This window comes from Anas acuta, chromosome 12, assembly GCF_963932015.1.
Source record: "Anas acuta chromosome 12, bAnaAcu1.1, whole genome shotgun sequence".
Lineage (NCBI taxonomy): Eukaryota > Metazoa > Chordata > Aves > Anseriformes > Anatidae > Anas > Anas acuta.
Genome location: NC_088990.1, coordinates 16393764 through 16410530, shown reverse-complemented (window position 1 = coordinate 16410530; position 16767 = coordinate 16393764). Strand labels below are relative to the sequence as shown.

Genomic DNA, 16767 nt, shown 5'->3' with positions numbered 1-16767 from the left:
AAACATACTTCAAACAGATCAAATAAGAAATGAACACTTTGGAATTAGGAAACAAGGGTGACTAATGAGAAAATTATAGGACACACTACATGATAAATACAAGGCAATAAGCAGCAGTACAGAGCATCGATGTGCAAACCACATGAAAAGGATATATTCCAGCAGGCACAGCAGCACACGTTGCAGGCACCTAACACCTCTCTTACTGTGAAATCAAAGTGTACACTGAGGCAATTCATAATTAGCAGTGTCTTCTAAATGAAAATGCAGTAAATGAATGAGTCACAGGAGTGGGAAGAGAACTATGGTCACTCGTGTCCACTTTCAAAATCTAAGGACAACCAAATGTTCCCATTCAAAGCAATAGGAGCCATTTCTTTAGGGTGAAGGGAGAGGCAAAACCACGTGGGAGATTTCACAACCCTCTTCTGGCTTCTCTGAAATAATGAGAGGGCTCCTTCCACTTGAAGCCAGCACACACAGTAGCATTTTAGCCCTTCCTACAAGGAGCAGGCCCGGGGCCTCTCCCTTTTCCAAGTACCGCTCACCCAGACAGGGTTTCATGTCAGTGTTCCTAAACCACCTGTGCTGTACTGTTTATTGTCACCGTCCTTGACAGCATTTCTCCCACAGCTGGCAGACTACAAGAAGAGTCTTGCCTAAAGATGGTGGCAGTGAAACTGGATTACAGGACCGGGTGAAAAGCTGTCAGATTTTTCTGCCGTTTTCTAGCCACGGCGTCTGACAGACAGAGGTTTTTAGAAATCATTACTGGCCCTGCCCCTGCCTCCTCCTGAAGCTAGCAGCCAGCCCCAGCCAGCTCTGTCCTTAACACAACTGCATGTCTTTGCTGCAGAGATAAATGAAGGATGACACGTTTCACGTCAGGCTATATCTGGCCCTGTGACACTGCACAAGAATTCATTAGGAAGACTGAACATGAGAATTCATTAGAAAGCCTGAAAAGTAAACACTTTTCTTCTTAAATAATTATTGTTTTAAAATAAAATCCGAAGCCCCCACGCTCGTAACCCAGAGCAGGCATGATTTCCCCAACTCAAATAACTGAAGCTATACCTGGAGCGCAGCTGTTTGAGCCCAGATGAAGAGCATCCCTCTTCCACGCATCCACATAAGCAGAAGGTATCTGCTTGTTCTCTTTAGCCATGTATCCTTCAGAGGACATATTGTTGTGTTTGTCTGGATATCATTTGATAAATATATATCAGATTATTATCAAAATTAACGTATATCTCCTTAAAGTATTTGATTGAAGTTTCTTCCCAAGTAGCAAGTCCTAATTATTCTTAGGATGATTGTGGGACACAGTTTCTTAGAACAGTCACTGGTAGAAATCATGGTACTATTCCAGACATACTTGTTGGTTGCAGTTACTGGGCTATATTTCCTCTCCTTTTTTATAAAGAACAAATAGAAGTTTGTTCTGTTTTAAATCAGAGAGAGTTGGAAGCAGCATAATAAGATATGACAGGTTACAGCATAAGTCAACTCTTGAGAATTCCTTTATTTCCCAAGCCAAACTTGAAGATACCACAAATTTAAATCCTCTGTGCCAGTCATAAAATTTTAATTAGCTAAACTAAAATTACTGGCACTGTTTACCACTTCTTATGTATTTCTTAAACTGCTAGATTTGCCATCACTAAAATGGCTTGCAGATTGCAAAAGGCTGTCACCAGTACATTAATACTGCCACTTCAGCATACACGTGAGCATTCTATAAAGCCTGATTATAATTAATCAGTAATCTAGTCTCTTGTTTCTGGCTGCCAAATGATAAATTAACAACTAGCTACAATCATGGATGGAATATTAATTTATACAATGCCCTGGGGTACTTCTGTATGTCGTACAAGATGCCTCACGAACGGATCTGATTCAAAGCTTTAGTAGAACTATGAAACAAAACAAACCAAATCTAGTCGGGATCAGCTGCAGCTATATTAAAACCAGATACCCACATCAGCAATTTTAGGAAGCAGCACTGAGATACATAAGAACTTAAATTTAGACATCTTGTGAAAGAATGAATTCCTCTTTTAAATGCACAAAAATAAGCTTGTGTGTGTGTAGAGGTGGTATGATCTGGAGGCTTGTGAAAACCATTTTGACTTTGAAGGTTGAATTATGCTCTCTGAGCATGCCACTGTATGTGTGTTGTGTAATAGGGATATTTGCCAGTTCTGGAAGGGAAGTTATTTTTTTCTAGTTGCTCTGCAGTACCTACTGAAGCATCTCAGTACTCAAGTGAGGACAGCAGATGGATGCAGAGGTTCTGCCTCCAGCCTTGCCTGTTTCTCTATTCCATATATGCTGCAGGCTTCATCTTGCAGCATCTCTCAGCTTTCTAGGGCGTGAAAACAACCTTTGCACAGGTGCAGAAATGATATTCAACTGTCCTCCTCTTCCACAATTTTCTTTCTCGTTTCTCTGCATTTTTCTGGCTTTTGAATGTCAGACAAGACAGAGAAAGTATTATTTTTTAATATAGGAGGAAGCTTCATAAAATATTAATAACCTTGTGGCACTTGGCAGTAGCAAAATATGCTTAAGATGCATTATATTGCAAAATTACAGTATAACAGAATACATATTTCTGATTCAGTAGCACTGAAAACATAATAAATCTTGGAAGGGGAAATTCTGTCCTTTATCAGTTTTTCATAGTACAAAGAAAGCTGGATACAACATGAGCTCTTGGTTAGACCATAGGGAACTGCAGCCTCTTTACAAAATGCTAGTCTGTATTTTGGTAGCTCACAGCATCCCAGCACAGAATGATCAAGGCATCTGGCCATTTGACTACAAGTGATAGAGTTTTGAGCCTATCAACAGTCCAGAAAGGCTTTCACAGCACTAGAAATACAGCATAGGAGAATGTTTGCCAAGAATAATAGGATGAAAACCACTGAGAAAGAAATGGGGTTATTTTCTAATTTCTAAAAGGGTATTACTAATTATTGTAAAGCTTTCTCTCACAGGAATTCTTAGAATTCTTTCTTATTCTGAAATCAATCACTGCAGCATACATAAAATAATTTCAAGCTTTAATTATAAAAGAATAGGCAATCTACTTTGAAAACAGCATAAAGATGCAGCTAACTCAGACATTTCAAGCAAGACTCACATTTTAATTTCACCTTCTGTTCTTGCATTTTAATGTTTTAAGCATCCTGCTTTACGAGAAGGGTATCGCCTATTGCATGCCAAGTCTGAGAGCTCCTGTTCTCCTCGGACCTGCCGCTTCTGTCTGTGGCACAGTCAGGTACGGCAGAGCTGAGCAGATGAGAAGCCAGAGATGACTGGGGACAGGGGACAGCAGCTACCAGCACTGCCTGCTGGACCTAGGCAATCTTGCCCAGAAGGGAAGGGGCAGAATCATCTGACAGCTTACACCTCGACTACTACGCAGAATAAAGTACTTGCATATTGCAATGTACTGTACAGAGCTGCTTCAGAAATACAAATAGCTTCTTTGTACAGGGTGTGTGACCTCATAAACTACTGCAAACCATTTACAGTCACTTAGGTATCATGAGGCTTTGACGAAAAATCCAGTCACACCTGTATTGACAATGCCTGCCAAGGCCTGGGGTCTCATCAGGCACACAGTGCACAAGTCTGGCTTCTTCATTACTAGTGGCAAGGTTTTTGGAAGGAAGCATTGGATAGCTGCTTCTGAGCTCCAGCTGATGTCCCTCAGGAAGGCTGATCCCCGAATTTATCAGCAGAGGGCACAAAAAAGCAGCATTCTTCTTCAAATGTGCATAAAGGGAAGGGGCAGCTCCCCACGTCACTCCTCAACAGCCACTGGGTTAGCAAAATCTGTTCCATTTGAATAGAAACAAACAAGAAAACTGGGCCAATCATATATAAAGCATGTATCATTTTGGCTGAATAAACCCTAATAGTTCATTTGAGATAGAATTCATGATACTAATAACTGCGGGATGCTTCAAACATTCAGATATTTGAAAACTTGAATGTCTGAAAATGAGGATTTATAAATTGCAAATGAAAGAACTAGTCCCTGGTGGTATCAAGCAAATGAACAGCGTGTTGGCAGATATTAAATCCTACTGCATAAATAATCTCCTTAAAGCTGCATCTGTGAAACCTAACTGCATTTACTTTGAATTTGCAAAAATATCTGTCCCTAATGCTCAATACAAAACAATTTAACTAAGCAAACAAAGGATGAGAAACAGGGTAAGCAAAATGCTGTTCACTATTGGGTTGCTGGACACAGAGGACCTTCGTTAGAATTCACTTGATTTAGCAGTAAAGGAAAACAGCCCACCACCCTACCGCTTACAGTGCAAATCTCAGTGTAATATTTTATGCGGATCATCCCCACCAACCACAGTGGTGAGTGATACCACCTTTTATCCCAAATTAGGGTAGGTGGAATTTTCATTTAGGATGTTAGTTTCTTTGAACTCTGGTTCTCTGTGGCTTAGTTTTTATGTCCTGCAGACAGATCCTCCAGCTTCCAGAAAAATACTAGCCACTTACACAAATATTTAAATCTTCCATGCGAGTGGTAAACTCCGTACATGGAAGAGTCAGGATCTTTTATCTCTACCAGGAGTAGGTAATTAGTAAGATGAAGAGTTAGAGAAAGCTTATTTTCAATTCTACTGAAGCACCTGGTTTGCAATGTTATTGTTATCAACTGAGAGAAATTGTGTCAATCCAGACTGAGTTTGCTAAGACGTAAACTGGTTTTGCTATTGTATAACCAATGCAAAGAATGTCTTCTCACCAAGTGATGAGTACTCTATCCAAATTTCTACCCATGAAATTGCAATACTAAAGACAGGGATTCTTTTTAAGTTTTATTTTGGAGGATGGAGCTATGTTATACTGTAGTTTTTCTCATTCAATATCTTTACTGAACTTAAGATTTTCACTTTTTTTTTTTTTTTTTTCTTTTCTGATGCTACATAGGGAACAAGCAACATTCATCTTTCAGTGATTAAGCCTAACTTCCAAAACATGCCACTGTTTCTCTTTAGGAAGCAGTGGAACCAAGTGGAAGGACAGAGGAACAACATTTGGAACTCTCTAGATGCTGACATTTGTCTTTAGCTAGAAGGCAGGGTCAGATCCAAGAACCAGTTTTAAGAAAGTCTTGAGGTTAGAGAGAGACAATTCATCGCTCAAGTGCTCTGCAAATTGTAGTGATTGCTACAGAAGACCACTCTGCTGCTTGGAAAATAATGAAATACCTTCATGAGTGGTTCAAAATGGAGAGTATGAAATAACATCAAGGGGTGAAGCACAATCTTGTGAAAGGATTGTTCATCCTTTGGGATATAAGAGAATGGTACCTTCAAATTTGATGCATATCTGGATAAAACAAAATATGCAATTAGACAACCATTAAATGATTCTTTAAAAATTGTGACTATCTAGACTGCCCACTCTAGCTTGAAAAAGGTTTTCAGAAAAGGTGGCGATATCCCTTTCTAGAAATCCACAGGTAAAGTTCAAATTAAATCCTTGACTGAACAGACCTTCTGAGCTTGAAGTGTAAGTATTAACTCTGTTGTTTAAAAGGCTCTACTTAAAGCCAGCAAGTCAGATGCCATTAGCTGCTTGGGCTCTGATGCACAAGTCATCTTATCCCATCAGATCCTAATGGCTTGTAAAGCAGAAGAGAGCCATGTGGATCTTGTCTACCTGGAGTTGTTGTTGAACATTTGAAAAAACTAAGGTTTCTCAGAAAAAGTAGGGCAAAAAAGTGCTGTTTTCTCCTGATCTTGGATGGTTCTGGGAAGGAGAAGAAGGGACTGAATATTCATTAAAATCTCTGACTGTCTTTGCAAAAAGGCATCTTGATCTTGTATGCTTTCTGTAGCAACACAATGGAATCCTGATGACTCGAGGGAAAATAAAACAAGTCAACTGCTGAGAGATGAAACCCCAGTAGATGAAGCACTTCTGAGCATCGTTCCCCTTCTAACATCAGTCTGTTCAAAGTCCAAGGAAACACTCATTTCCCTTTAGACCTTCATAAGGGTGGTGAATGTTTATCTCACTTTTGCCAAGTCATTATAGGGAGAAAAAACATTTCAAACACTGGAGACTGTAGACCCTGCCCTCTACCATGTGATAAAGGTGTCATTGTGAAAATAAACATAAATACAAATATTAGAGCAGAAATTCTCGATCAGATCAACGTAAGCCTTTGGCGGTTTATACTGTACGCCTTAACTCTTCTTAGGCTACACCTCTTAAGTAGTCTGTGAACGTATGTATGTACATCCTAACTGCTTCAGCAAAGTCCAGGAGACACCAGCTGGCTCTCCCTACTTTGTATTCACTGCCATCCTGTGCTCTGCTGTAGGAACACTGAGAATTCTAGTGATTTAGCAAAATCCTAACTATTCAGAAATGTTCAGCCTGTTTTCAGTCGTTACTGGTTTTGTTGTTCTTTTGTGAGTTTTTATTATTTATTTCGTCTTCTGTATCCGAAGCTGGAATGAGTCTGTCTGTACCTGAAGATATAGAAGTTCACACATGTAGAAAGACCTTCCCTATCAGTAATCGACTGGCTAATTAGGTACCAGCGCAGCACTGAACAAGAAGAAAGCTGGAAATTCACTGTTATGCAGTATTCCAATGAGTATCAGTGCAGCTTCAGCCGTTCTCCTCATTAAAGACACACTGTGGTTGAAGATGCAGTGTCAGGGTTAATTGGATCAACGATTGGCCTAAACACACGATTTGTTGAGGAATGCAGCTTGTCTGACTGCAGCATGTAAAATAATGGTATCAGATGGAAAAACGCCATACATAACAGACCTGTCAGATAAAGGGCATTAATCCTGCAGCGTAAGGCTCCTGTACCTCTGCACAGGGTTATTAAAGTTGGGCCCAAGTATGGAAGAGCTCCATGAAGGAAGCCTCATGCTCTGTATCTGTTTATTACCCTATTTGTGTCACACTGGCTTATCAAAGGATTAGAATGTATTTTGAGGAATATTAATGAAGCTTTAGAGATATAGGTATAAGCTTACATGAAAACAAGATTTTCCAATACAATTTATTTCATTTCTGGTAGGACAATAGCTTTCTGTTTAACTTGCTTGAATGATCAGTACGTTTCCTAGGCTCTCAGTAAATGTAGCTATGCATTTTGATAACACCTTCAGGAATTAATGCTTTTCCTCTCAAAGTGAATTAACAAATCACTGGAATATCTTACCTGAGACAGCACATTGGTACGCTGTGGATCACAGCCTATTTTCTATTTATCTGTGCATTTTCCAATTCAGTATTCTGCATCTCTCATCACTAAGCACACAGTAAGCAGCTACTAAGCAGGAATGTAAATGGCAATATGACTCTTGCTAATATTTATTCTTCAGTGTTTTGATTATGTGGTCATAAATAGAAAGGCTTTTCTTCAATTGATGCTCTGGACAGTAAGTGTATAAATTCTGGTATCAGGTTTAGAAAAAATAATGTCTTGCCTCCAGTTACATTTATATATAGCATGAAGCACGACAGCTGGCAGAATATGATCTTTAAGGGATACATATATAATTGTGCTCCTTGGGAAAGTCAAACGTAGACTAATTCCTCTAACAATAGGACAAATTCCTATTTTTCTATCATTAAGTCAACTAGGCTTCATTTTTGTAAGTTTAATTATTATGGTTTAATAACTACCCCATGGCAGCCTGATCCTCCCAGCGAGAAGTCCCCCCTCCTAAGAGGTCGCACCGTTCCGGCCCTGCTGGGGCAGGTGGGACACACCAGGGGCAGAGGGCTTCAGGGAGGTTTGTAGAAATAGCAAAGATTTTGTCATGAAAAGCTGTTGAGCTGCATCCAGCTCAAAGTAAAGGCTACCCTGCAGTCACTTGAATTGGAAAGACATGTCACTGTCCCTTAGTACCAAAAATTGCCTCCAATTGTAGAACAAGAACCTAGCACAGTGCAGACCTTCTCTGGGTTTTCTCTGTGGATTTTGGCAGGCACTTGGAAGGTTTCCCCATAGGATACAATTTTGCACCATCATTTGTAGCCTACATTGAAGGGCTGTAATCAACTTCTGTGCCATTTGACACCTCTTTATCAGATTTAAGCCCTGCACAGTCACATAGGATTTTCCTTTCCATTTAATTCTGCATCTTTTATTTGCTACAGTAACAACAGTCAGCTGGGGGCAAATAAACCCTAAATTAAGTCTGTTGCGGAAAAGCCTATTAACCAGGATTTCATTGTGCTGAATATTCTACAGACTTTCTTACCACAAAAAAAAAAAAAAGCTTAAAAATCTGTAAGTCTGTCTACAGGTGACAGATGGATGAAGCAGGCTTAGAGGAGCTCGTTCAAAACCAAACCAACACACCCCACGCATTGACGCAGCAGTGGTCAAGGACAAATAATGCTGGAATCAGTGTAATAACTGCAAAGCCACCCCTTTATCATCTCCACAGCAGAGAACCTTTTTCCAACTTGTGTGGGTTCCCATGTTCTTCATACTTACATAGGCAAATCTTCTAATGCATTCATTTACGAAGGTAGCTATTTTCATCTTCATAGCTTAAGCCAGCAAGAAGGTTAAGAGCAAAATTCAAGCAAGCAGTAAAATGAAATGGAGATTTTCCAGTTAAGTACATTTAGGCTCTTCTACCTGATAAGTATGGACATACCTATTATTCCAAGTTTTCAGTAAATGTTTTGTCTGTTATTGATTAAATCCAGTGCTTCACACCCTAATATGAGGTCATATTGGCTGCACCACATCTTTACACTCTTGCAATAGTCTCTTCCTCTGTCAGACAAATGTAAACAGAAGACACCAAACCGTCAGGTCTATTTAGTTAGTTCAGTCTTATGAGCAAGGACAGTCTACAGCTGTCTTTGGAAATGCCTACCACAAGGGATGCTGTGCTCCTGGTTGGCTCGTGGGCTCTGCCACAATAAAGACCATTTTTTTTTGAGCAGCTCCATTTTATTCAGGATGCCACTGTGTTGGTTAGTTTAGTTCCTTGTGTATGGTAAACTTGCAACTAGAGAAAAACACTTCAAACCTTACTGTCTGAGGACTCCTGTTTGAATTTTCCCCGTCAGTTGTCTTTATGATACGTGAGGGTCCCTGTGGACTTGAGCACGCTTTCTGTGGGTGGCCTGAGGAGGCGAGCAGGAGGAAGGAGGAGCAGTGCCTGAGGAGGTGGCAGTCAGTGTGCAAACGGGACACAATGTCAGCCCTCAGCCCCAGCTGGGGTCACAGGCTCCTGCAGTGTTGAGGGGGAGCCAACCTTAAAGGCAACACGGACTTCATCCTGTCAAAAGGCACAATCCATTTTGCCAGAACACGGGAAGGCTAGGAAAGTCAGGACTACCAGTCCAGGCAAATGTGTCCCAGCCTTGTGATGTTATTTATTTACCAGTACAGTATTAGCTTGCTACATTACCTTAATTACTAGAATAATTTAATTAGGATTATCATTACATAGATGGAACTATGAAACACCATGAAGTACTTAGTGATAAAACAGCTAGTTCAGAAACTTCAGGTGGCATTTGGCTGGCCTATTTCTTATTGAACACTGTTATAAAAATGTTAACTACCATCAGAAAGACAAATAGGAACTCGAGTTTATATCGTTCAGATAGATTCCTGTTAATATTAAGCAACTTATTTCCAACCACAGCTGCTATAGCATTGCCAATCACAAGTATTCCAAAATTATTTAAAGATGTCATATTGTCCTTAGAAGTTTAAAGTACATATTCACAGTTTCTCCATTCTTGGAGCCAGTGTGAGTAGACACTTGAAGCTGAGATTCTCACACACCAGCAGCTGGAGCAGTAGCTAAAGCATGAAATATCACAAGAATCTCAATATTAAGAAGTGTTAACAAATCCCAATTAACTCAATGCTGTCTCAAGAATAAGCCTAAGACTTTACTAAACTGTGATTTAAAAAAAAAAAAATCCAAAATAAAAATATACATGCACAGAAAAGAAAAATATTGCCACAGAGGGCTAGTAGTTTAGCAAATATCAAGGGGAAATATAAATATACACACTCAGTTTTCCCCTCATTCCAATCTTTAGGAAGCAAACCATAGATGATTATGGGTCTTTATCATGTTTTGTACAAAATAACTTCTCACGAAGCAAAGCATTCATATGTGAAAATGTGAGCAGGATGTTTGGATGATGGAAAACTCATCAGCTGACAGTTTGTTCTTCATGTTATTGCTATTGTACAGAGCAGGAACAAGAGCAGGATGGTAACACGGGTAAACCACTAGGAGACTATTGCATATACCTCAGTGCTACTCCTGGTTCAGTCACCCAGCAGGGAGAATGATTATAGCCAAGTCATTTTTGTGTCTCCCTATCTGTAAAACAGGGCTATCAAATTTACTTCCTTTGCTTTGATACTTTCTGATAAGACATTCAAAAGCCAAATCTCACCTAGTATAATACTACAAAAGACTCCCAGTACCAATGTACACATCTTCTGCTGCAATAAAACTGATGTGAGGTTATTTTTCCCTCGTGTAATATAATCTTAACAGCACTTCTTTGTTTAAATCATTATTCCTAATTAGATCAGCAGCTAGTTGAGGAGTCCAGTTATGATGTGTATGTGTTGAATAATCAACACAGGCAAATATCAGTGGAAACACATGCTGTAATGATAATTTATTATTATTGCATAAGTGTGGAATAGAGCTGCTAAAAACCCTTACGTGATCTTTCCACGTACTGAAAACAGCAAGTGTTATATATATAATATATAAAAATGCATATATGTAATAATGTATATACAACACCTTCTGTGTCTTTCACTTTTGGAAGAATAGAGGGAGATTTCCGCTCATTATTGAAAACACAAAGAAAAACACTTTATTACATTTAAAAAACAACAACAATTGACTTAAAGCCATACTACTGCTACTACACAGGTATTTCCAGGGCAAGCTTTTGATCAAGAAAGCAGGCAGATATTTACCAGGAATGCAGAATTATGCCACCAAAAACCTTCATATTATTAACATCAGAAACGCAATGCCACTCAGCATTAACCAGGAGCGTTCCTCTCCACTGCTCATTTCATACCACTGATGCGGTACTAAGCATGAAATTTCTAATCACCAACAGGACTCCTCCTCTTTCTGCCTATCATCCAGTATGCCACAGCTCTTATCTCCTGGGCCATAATATGTCAAATACTTCAACATAATTAAAGCCACACTGATTGACTGGCTAAGAATATCACAGGGATAAGTTTCTTTTTAAAGCTGCCATATCTCTAATCAAGAGTTATGTTCCGGTAACAAAAGCTTTTGCATCTAAAGAATTGTGTGTATGTGTGTGTGTACATATATAACATTCTTTTTCCTCCACAGCTCAGCAATAACAAAAATATCATTACACTCTGATTTCCCTTTGTAATGCTAAATCAGAGACTACGAAGGATGGCAAGAGGCACTTACTGAGGTAGGCAAAATGCACATTTTCGTTAAGTATGGAAACTATCATTTATATTCCTCTCTTGACATAAACCTTTATTGCACTACCAACAGTGCCTTTCCAGATTTTGTCGGTTCATTTGTCTCTGGGATTTCTGTTGTTGTGGCAGCGTTAATTTTGGGAATAAAAAAAAAAGATCTGTAGAAGTCAGAAATATATGAACAAATTGGTGGCAAGGTTTATGGCTTGTCAGGTTATTTTATATTTTAATGTACTGTTAACAGTTCATTCTTTTTAAATGCAAATTTGTTAAGGGTAAATTTAAATTTCAAGGCAAGCAATTCTGGTAGCATGGCAACAACACACTATGCTGCATAGTAAGAGTTTGGAGCCAAGGCAAGCCTTTGCTTCGCTCCCATCCTGGATCAGTTTATAAGAGTAGAAATATTTTTTTTCTTTGTGTGCCTGCCTTTATGACTATTCCTACATTGGTAGTTGTAATGGGCTTCGAAACAATATGAGCATTAAAGACTGGGGAGAGAACTTGCACCCTCACTCAAGACAGCACAGCAATCATGCAACCTGGTAGCAGGTAGTAACAAACCAAAAACCCCTCTTGCCCAGGAAATTGCAGTCAGGGTGGCCATCCTTAGTAGAAAGCCTACAGCTCAGGGAAAAAAAAAAAAGATCCTCGCTCCCAGGAGAGAGAGATTTGGTGTGGATTTGAAGAGCATGGTGGCTCTAAAGAAATGTTGCTTGTGAACGAGAAGCAAGCAACCTCATTTCCATGCACTCGCTCAGATGTGCTGTTGAAAATGCATCCCTCTTGGCGTTTGGAGTATGAGTTTTGAGGCCTAGTTTAAGATTTGACTAAACCAAATGGGTGCATTTTCCCTTGCACTGAAATGCTATTTTTGTGGTGGCTGGTATCAGTGACTCGAGACAGTAATGGCAATTGCTTGATAGCATTTCACGCTTGTTGAAAGCAAGCAACCAACCAAAAAAGACTCCTAAGTCATTCTAGAACAGAATCTGATCTGTGCAGCAGTCATTCTTTTTCATTGCTCCAGTCGCTTCAGTAACCAGGTGCTCAGTTAGGAATCTGTGACCATTTTGCTGGGGCAGGGAAAGGCAAAGTTAACGAGCACTTCTGAAACCCCCAAGAAAGGCGGGTGAACCAGGGAAGTACAGCGGAGGATCTTGGTTTTGAAGGGCACAGTGGGAGACAAAGTCTGCCCAAATATCCCTTGTTTGTCTCGTGCATGAAGGTAGCGAATACATGGCAGGCTGGGAGGGAATTTTATTCTATTTATTATTCATTCTCTTGCATAAAGATCAGCTATTTCACTGAATGCCAAACAGAGCTGCTCCTTCTGGGAGGTTATTACAATATTGCTTAGATAGGCGCTGTCCCTGTGCAACTTGGTGCACCCTGTATTATAGCTTGTATAGTGGTAGGGGGAAAAAAGCTGCTTAGAAATACTTAACTAAGTAGTTTGGGAATACTTGAGTACAAAAAAAAAAAAAAAAAAAAAAAAAGAGGCACAGAGCCCAATTTTATTGCTCCTTGGTAGCTTATCATCCTGGTTTGACGCATGCAACACACCAATGACTTCATATTTTGTGTTTCATCTGATTTGAGGCAAATATCACCTTGATTTTGGAACTGCAGCTAATGTCTCAGCCCGACTCCCTACTTCTGCCTAAATATTCACTCTTTTGGAGCCTACACTTCAAAAATTCATCACTTCCTCCTCCTCCTCAGGGAATTTTCACATGCAGATTATCACCACCAACATAGATGTTATCTTGCCCCCCCCCCCTTCCCTCCCGTGTTCTCTTCCTCTGTGATATGCTAATAATATTTCTCTAATCAGTTTAGAGCTCCTGAAATAAGGGACAGACCTATAGACCTTTCAGTGCTTACTTATGTAGGTGAGCTTTCTCCAACTTTTATTACCAAAAATCACTTCAAAAGTTCCTGCCCTGTTACAAATGCTTCGTGACAGAGTTGGTTCCCCCTGACTTTTTATGTGTTTGTTTCTTCCTTGGCATGAAATGCTGTAATGCCTTGATATTCCCCATGACTGAGGACTTCCTGGTGCTACAGGGTCACTTTGTACGAGACCAGTGATCTTCTGCATGGCAGGAAACCTACGGAGTTAATTCCAGAGGTCCTCAAGGGATCTGTTCATGTGATTCTCCAAACGATGGGCACAGTAATGTTTGTGGAAAATTGAGGTCACCTTGTCATTACTGTCTGTGGCTAGTTTGTTAGTGCAACTAAGGTTTACATCAACTGTTACAAACCTCAGATATGAAAGGTCTTCTCCATTTGTTCCTATGCTTCTTTCTTCATCAGCTTACCCAGCGAAGCAGACCACATAGTGATCTCAGGGGCTTATTCCAATGTCGTTCCTAAAACCCTGACTCCCTGAAGTTCCTCCTGTGGACTTAGGCCCTTAACACAGTGAGATGTAAAGATGAAAGTCTATACGTGAGAACATACATTCTCCATCTCTGTTTATCTGCTAAAAATATGAATTTTCTGTTCAATTTTTACTGGAATTACTATCTCACTAAATCCTCAGAGAACTCTATAGTGTCATGCTAAGATAAGCACTTGGCTGTCATTCACAACAAATCCAAATTAGAGCAACTGGAAAGCAGAGATGACTCTCGATAGTTACCACAGCAAGGATACCTTACCGGGGAAAAAGGAAATGAGCCCCAAAAGTTACTCGGCATTCTTAACTATGGTGCTCAAGCAGCTGGATGTGCATACCTACCAGAACTCCCACGGGTAGTGCTACAAAACCATTACGTTGAGTTGTGAGCCCTGTTGTGTTTTTTTTTTTTAGTTTTAAGATGTTGCTATACTCATTGAGAGCAAGAAGAAACTTACCTGCTATGACCACTTTATTAAGCCTTAGCTATATCTAACTACTGTACTCAGGTGAAGGAATTTCACTAATTTTTCAGTCAGATCTTGTGAGCCCTTAATGCACAAAGGCAGAGTATGTATAGAAAGAAAAACTTACAAGGTCAGGCCTCTCTCTTGTAGAAATGCTTAGGAAAGAAAAACCAGCAGATTTCACTCTTTGAAAATCAACAGGGTTATGGTACAATTGATGATGGGAGAGGAACTTTCACAAAGGTTGCAGATGATAAGGGTCTGTGAGGGGGATCTTTCCAGAAGTAAAAGACAGAAATCTGGAAATAATGCTAGCTAGTGACACGTTCACAAATATTCCTTACATCAATTTACAAAATGAAGTTCAAAAACTGCTTAATTAACAGAATGGAAATAATCAAGCTGTCTTCTTAAGAAATGAAGCGAGTTATTCTTATGTGGATGAATCTTGATTAGTAAAGTCTGTAACTAGAAGGGCTATTCTCGGAGGGAAGCTTCACCTTTAATAGTTCAAAACAGACAACTATCCCAAGATACTCCTTCCTGCAGCTCCCAGGGGGAGTCCAGGTAGATATCAGCACTGCAGAATTGCTGCTATTTGAAAAATTCTTATCTAGACTGCAAACCTCACAATGCTTATAACTGTCATACTCCTACTATCCAAGCATTTTTTATTTTTAATATACCTTTTGCCAACTTTCCTCTTTATCTACCTCTATTTCAAAAGCAAATGATCCCTTCATGCATGATTATACTTTAGAGTATGCATCTCCAGCAATGCATCACACAACCTTATCATCTGGGAATGATGACGCTTCCTCCTCATCCCCACCTACAAGGCTTCCAGTTCTCCCCCCTTTGCCTAGATGGAAGTACCTATTAATCCTAGTTTTTCGAAGCAGCTCTGCTCTACTCTAACTTACTCCTCTTGAAGTGCAAGTCATCCATCTCTGCTGCAGTAGGTGAAGGCAGTAAGTACTGCAACAAAAAAAAAAAAAAAAAAAAAGGAAAGGAAAGGAACGTCATGTATTCAAGTGACAGTGCATTTACCTATGAGCATCAGAAATAAACACTTAGTTCTGTATCTATCACTTACAGAAGATCTTTCTCCTGGAAAATAGTACCATTCACTGAGATGAGACTGAAGTTTAAACAAAATTCAAACTCTGAAGGAAAGCCCTCTCCTCACAGATGCCATGATAAAGTATAAGTGCTGCATGTTTATCTTCTGTGGGCAGGACAAGCCTAAAGAATTCAATGCTCCAAGCATGATGCTTCCTTGAGCTGCTTTTCACACAGCCCTCGAGGGTAAATGGGTCCTCAGGAAAATAAATAAATAATCCTCACATATTAATGCTCTCTCTGGTAGACTAAAAGCATTTGCAAGTATCCAAAGTACTTATAATGAACATTTTGCTCAGCAATTGCTTGTTTTGTGGAGTGTCTAAAAACTAGTGAATTCTGACTCTGCTTTCAGCTCTTCCTCTTAACCTGTGAAATCCACATGACTGCATCAATGCATTATTTTCTCCGACTATAAGAACCATCATTATGTCTCTTGCAATGTTCCAAGACTTTAACTGCCTCACAGGAGTACCAGAAAAGACGCTGCTTAAAAAGCACATTCTTCCTCTTGTTTATACTTATATTAAAATATAAATATATCAAGCAAATATCTTTCTCAGGAGGCTTATAGTAAAGCATAACTTTATCAACACAGGTAATAGTAGTTGGCCAGTGTATCATACCAATATTACACTGCCTTTGCTGAGATCACAGAATCATTCAGGTTGGAAAAGACCTCTAAGATCATCTAGTCCAGCCTTTAACTGCATTATAGATGCAGTCTAATGAGTGCTGAGTAGAGGGGGATAATTACTTCCCTTGATCTAGTGGCTGAATTCCATGCAGACCAGGATGCTGCTGGCCAGTTCTGCTGCCAAGGCACACGCCTGGTTCACGTGCAGCTTGATTCCCCCCAGGACCCCAGGGCCTTCTCAGAAGCCTCTGTTGTTGCAATGGCTTTAAGCGTGGCCTTGTTTATTGAAGCATGGATGAAATGGGAAATGGATATAACAAGTCTGGGGCCATGAAAAAGCACCCAAAGCCTGCCTATCAGAACATTAACTCTAGGCTTCTCAAACTCCATTAGGTTATAAGGCTATAACCAGCATTTCTTTCTGTACAAGATGAGTTTCTTTTTATTTTTCTCTGCGAGTTGGTAGCCAGCAACAGATCACTTCTTGCTAGATTTCCCCACTTTCAGCACAGGAATATAACCTGGAAGAGGTTTAAATGACGGTATTTTCAGAAATTATTTCTCAGCAAATGTTCTTACCAGAACAGCTGGAGAGATGGTACAATTATGTTTCTTGAAGTGGCTCCTC

At 39.7% G+C, this 16767-nt stretch overlaps 1 protein-coding gene and 1 long non-coding RNA gene across 8 annotated transcripts in view; one reads left to right on the top strand and one right to left on the bottom strand.

The window, feature by feature from the left end:
* Window positions 1-16767, top strand: part of LOC137863122 (uncharacterized) — a 71189-nt gene that overhangs the window by 44115 nt on the left and 10307 nt on the right. For all 3 annotated transcript variants that reach the window (XR_011100700.1, XR_011100701.1, XR_011100699.1), the window contains exon 2: window positions 11403-11493. This is a non-coding gene — a long non-coding RNA (uncharacterized lncRNA). The remainder of the gene's footprint in view (window positions 1-11402; window positions 11494-16767) is intronic.
* APBA2 (amyloid beta precursor protein binding family A member 2) overlaps window positions 1-16767 on the bottom strand; it is a 98764-nt gene that overhangs the window by 80283 nt on the left and 1714 nt on the right. The gene's annotated exons all lie outside the window — the stretch shown is intronic.